General features: G+C 54.0%; 1 non-coding gene across 1 annotated transcript in view; it reads right to left on the minus strand.

Annotated features, from left to right (window-relative positions):
* Positions 1-1033, minus strand: part of LOC126224817 (small subunit ribosomal RNA) — a 1909-nt gene extending 876 nt beyond the window's left edge. The window contains exon 1 of the ribosomal RNA XR_007543568.1: positions 1-1033. This exon is cut by the window's left edge and continues 876 nt beyond it. This is a non-coding gene — a ribosomal RNA (small subunit ribosomal RNA).
* Positions 1034-5000: the final 3967 nt, after the last annotated feature.

Raw genomic sequence — 5000 nt, forward strand, 5'->3', positions numbered from 1 at the left:
TTCTGTTCGTCTTGCGACGATCCAAGAATTTCACCTCTAACGTCGCAATACGAATGCCCCCGCCTGTCCCTATTAATCATTACCTCGGGTTCCGAAAACCAACAAAATAGAACCGAGGTCCTATTCCATTATTCCATGCACACAGTATTCAGGCGGGCTTGCCTGCTTTAAGCACTCTAATTTGTTCAAAGTAAACGTGCCGGCCCACCGAGACACTCAATAAAGAGCACCCTGGTAGGATTTCAACGGGGTCCGCCTCGGGACGCACGAGCACGCACGAGGCGGTCGCACGCCTTCGGCTCGCCCCACCGGCAGGACGTCCCACGATACATGCCAGTTAAACACCGACGGGCGGTGAACCAACAGCGTGGGACACAAATCCAACTACGAGCTTTTTAACCGCAACAACTTTAATATACGCTATTGGAGCTGGAATTACCGCGGCTGCTGGCACCAGACTTGCCCTCCAATAGATACTCGTTAAAGGATTTAAAGTGTACTCATTCCGATTACGGGGCCTCGGATGAGTCCCGTATCGTTATTTTTCGTCACTACCTCCCCGTGCCGGGAGTGGGTAATTTGCGCGCCTGCTGCCTTCCTTGGATGTGGTAGCCGTTTCTCAGGCTCCCTCTCCGGAATCGAACCCTGATTCCCCGTTACCCGTTACAACCATGGTAGGCGCAGAACCTACCATCGACAGTTGATAAGGCAGACATTTGAAAGATGCGTCGCCGGTACGAAGACCGTGCGATCAGCCCAAAGTTATTCAGAGTCACCAAGGCAAACGGACCGGACGAGCCGACCGATTGGTTTTGATCTAATAAAAGCGTCCCTTCCATCTCTGGTCGGGACTCTGTTTGCATGTATTAGCTCTAGAATTACCACAGTTATCCAAGTAACGTGGGTACGATCTAAGGAACCATAACTGATTTAATGAGCCATTCGCGGTTTCACCTTAATGCGGCTTGTACTGAGACATGCATGGCTTAATCTTTGAGACAAGCATATGACTACTGGCAGGATCAACCAGGGAGCTGCGTCAACTAGAGCTGAGCAGCCGGCCGCCCGGGAGTGTGTCCCGGAGGCCCGCGCGAACACGCAAGCGTCCGCTCAATTATTCTGCAAACAGGAGGAGGCTGGGCTCCCCTGCACGATACACCTCGAAACCCTCTCAGGTCCCGGCGGCGCGCAGCGCCGTCCTAAGTACTTGGTCGGGTTCGAGAGAGGCGCAATCGCCCGGAGATAGGCGAGTAGACGCTTTCAGTGCGACCACCCGTGCTCCCAACTGAGCTTGCCGCTGCCGACAGAGGCCCGGGAGCGTGCTGTCGTGGTGTTGCCGGCGGGAGACAACACGCGGCCACAAACAGTGACCGGGCAGCTCCAACGCCAGCGCCACAGAGGGGCAGAGCCCCACTTGGGTGCCAAAGCGAACTCTCCCAGCACAGCGCACGCGCCAACACATCCGCACAGCTGCGATACAAACCACCTGCGAGAACCGCGGGGGCGACCGAGCAGCAGACGGCGTCGCGGCGCCGAGTGCCGGGCGGCGGCGCATCCTCAACGCACACAGTCCTCAATCGGACCAGCACACTGCAGATGTCCACCGCGCTTCGCACCGGGCCCGGGAGGACCCACTTTGGCCGCACGGCGCCGCGCGCTGGGTGCGCCGGCACGCAGATGCGCCGCCTGCCGCGTCCGTCAGCCGGCGCGCCTGCCACTGGGCGCCCCCACCAGCCGGCTGCCGCGCGTGCGCCCACGCAGCGCGCGGCCAGCACGCCGGGCGCCCCCCCCTCACCGGCCGGGGACGGTCCCACCCAGCCACCGCCGCGTATCGCTTCATACCCACATGCCCACTCACGTTCGTGGGTATGACGGGTGTCGCTGAAGCAACCGGTTAATACCTGTACCGATCGTCGATATCAACGATTCACCTCCAGCGCGAACAACCGCGCAACAACGGATTTCCAGTTCATTTGCGTAACTTGGGCAGCAAACGTAGACGTCCATCTACATTTGCGAATTCAATGGGTCTTGCATGCCTGGATGTTATGAGTCACGACACGCCACATCAGTCCACATACATGCTGCGACGTATGCACGAGAGAACACGTGGAAGGTGGCCCGCGTACGTATGCCGATGCCATTGCACAGCTGCGAAGCTCATTGAACACGCAAACTCCTGACTGACGAACTAGAGGCGACAGGGGAGGGGGGGGGGGGGGGGGGGGCGATATACGTCTTATAGCAGTACACATTACAGTGGATAGCGGGACCATGTGGAACGTACGCAACACTCGCTAGATGTTGTGAGGGTAGGCACCGTAACATGATTCAATACGCAGGACACCAGAGTGTGCGCGCAGCGAACTATGTTGAGAGGGTTGCGATTAGGCAACGCTACACGAATTTCTAGATTCATATAACAAACAATTACGTGGGTTAGGTTAGGGCGCAACGTGGGTTAGGTTAGGGCCCAACTTAGGTTAGGTTAGGGCCCAACTTAGGTTAGGTTAGGGCCCAACTTAGGTTAGGTTAGGGCCCAACTTAGGTTAGGTTAGGGCCCAACTTAGGTTAGGTTAGGGCCCAACTTAGGTTAGGTTAGGGCCCAACTTAGGTTAGGTTAGGGCCCAACTTAGGTTAGGTTAGGGCCCAACTTAGGTTAGGTTAGGGCCCAACTTAGGTTAGGTTAGGGCCCAACTTAGGTTAGGTTAGGGCCCAACTTAGGTTAGGTTAGGGCCCAACTTAGGTTAGGTTAGGGCCCAACTTAGGTTAGGTTAGGGCCCAACTTAGGTTAGGTTAGGGCCCAACTTAGGTTAGGTTAAGCCCCAACTTAGGTTAGGTTAAGCCCCAACTTAGGTTAGGTTAAGCCCCAACTTAGGTTAGGTTAAGCCCCAACTTAGGTTAGGTTAAGCCCCAACTTAGGTTAGGTTAAGCCCCAACTTAGGTTAGGTTAAGCCCCAACTTAGGTTAGGTTAAGCCCCAACTTAGGTTAGGTTAAGCCCCAACTTAGGTTAGGTTAAGCCCCAACTTAGGTTAGGTTAAGGCGCAACATAGGTTAGGTTAAGGCGCAACATAGGTTAGGTTAAGGCGCAACATAGGTTAGGTTAAGGCGCAACATAGGTTAGGTTAAGGCGCAACATAGGTTAGGTTAAGGCGCAACATAGGTTAGGTTAAGGCGCAACATAGGTTAGGTTAAGGCGCAACATAGGTTAGGTTAAGGCGCAACATAGGTTAGGTTAAGGCGCAACATAGGTTAGGTTAAGGCGCAACATAGGTTAGGTTAAGGCGCAACATAGGTTAGGTTAAGGTGCAACATAGGTTAGGTTAAGGTGCAACATAGGTTAGGTTAAGGTGCAACATAGGTTAGGTTAAGGTGCAACATAGGTTAGGTTAAGGTGCAACATAGGTTAGGTTAAGGTGCAACATAGGTTAGGTTAAGGGATGGTGTATGAGGGGGGAGGGGACGAGGTTCGTTCATAGTGATGATGGTAAGTGGACGCCTGAGGCACCCTGAGATGTGTCACGTCAGGATGCATCTTTCTCTCAGGGGAGGTGGTGCGCCGGTTGCGTGGGTGTGGCAAGGGAGTGGCAGGCCTGTGTCTTTCATTCCTGCCATTGCTTATATGCTGTGAGACAAGGCAGTGTGGTGGTGTTGGTTGCACCCCTGTCTAGGACATGTGTGGGTGTTTGTGGCTTATCTGAGTAATGATGGTTGTTGGAAGAGTGAGATATTCTGTTTTTGGGGTGGACCTCCTGGTTTTGTTATCATAGTGTGAATGGTGTAATGTGGCGGAGAGGATGCACTGGATGTTGTTCCATGCTGGTGCTTAGATATCTTGTCTGTGTCTGTTACAGCCAGAGAGTAGTGTGTGATAGAGTGTCTGGGTGACGTGTAGTTCGCATGTGTGCACAGACTGTCAGCATGTATAGGGACTGTTGTATGTCGTATGCCATCTATATTCCGATGGCTCTGCATCTATTAGTAATCAGCGCCATGTATCAGTTTAATCTGGTTGCGGTCACGCGGTGTTCTATCTCTGTACAGTAGTAGAGGTGCGACTGCACTACGTAGCTACCCCTTGCGGCAGCTTTCCCCGGTGTATGGCATACGATTATCGGCAATCAGTCGATTAGTGACAACTGGTCGTGTGACAACGTCACATGTCTGCGGGTGGGATACGCTACACCCTGCCTGTGGGTCAGGGCTCAGGAAAGCTCTCCTGACACTGAGCGCTCGGACCGTCATTACCCGTCTGAGTAATATATTGCGGAGCGCTTTTAGCCATTGCCCAGAGTCTTTGCGACTGCGAGTGCAACGCCCATGGGGATCGACATGGTTGGGGCGCTTTCTAGCTGATCGCTCGGCATCGGAATCCGTACTGTGAGCAACGCAATCGCGCACAGACTTAGAGCATGTGTGGGGACAGCGGGAATTTCGCATCTTGGATAAAACTCTTCATGAAACGGACGATATAGGGGTGGTTTGCAACTTACGACTGCGAGAAGAGTCCGCCGTTCATCCGCTGGAGTTGCGAGGTGGGCTGTTGGGGTGGAGCACGTACGGGTGCGGGTGGAGTGATTGTCGGTCGACCACTTTCTGCGGCGCAGGCACTGGCGTCGGGGCTCCTGGGGTGGTCAGAGGATGCAGTCTTGGTGCGTGGGGTCGAAAAATGTGTACTGTCGGCCCAGCGATGTCGTAGTCAGCTTGTGTCTCATAGGTGGCGGTATCGTCGTTCCAGGGGTCATGTTGTGGGAGATCGACAGATGGCGTTAATTTTTGTGGTGCGCTCGACATGGTGGATGTAGTGTTGTCAGATGCGCGTAGATGGAGGTATTGCATGTGGTTTCGTCGTATTTGCATAGATGGCGGTGCTGTGTTTTGGCAGTATGCTTGGCGTAGTTTCCTTGAATTCCTGTAGATGGAGGTGTCGTTTATGGGCTGGATGTCAATGTAGTGTACTCACATTCCGAGAGATGTCGTTCGTGTGCCCGTCGGTGGC

Source organism: Schistocerca nitens, unplaced genomic scaffold (genome assembly GCF_023898315.1).
Source record: "Schistocerca nitens isolate TAMUIC-IGC-003100 unplaced genomic scaffold, iqSchNite1.1 HiC_scaffold_271, whole genome shotgun sequence".
Classification (NCBI taxonomy): Eukaryota; Metazoa; Arthropoda; class Insecta; order Orthoptera; family Acrididae; genus Schistocerca; species Schistocerca nitens.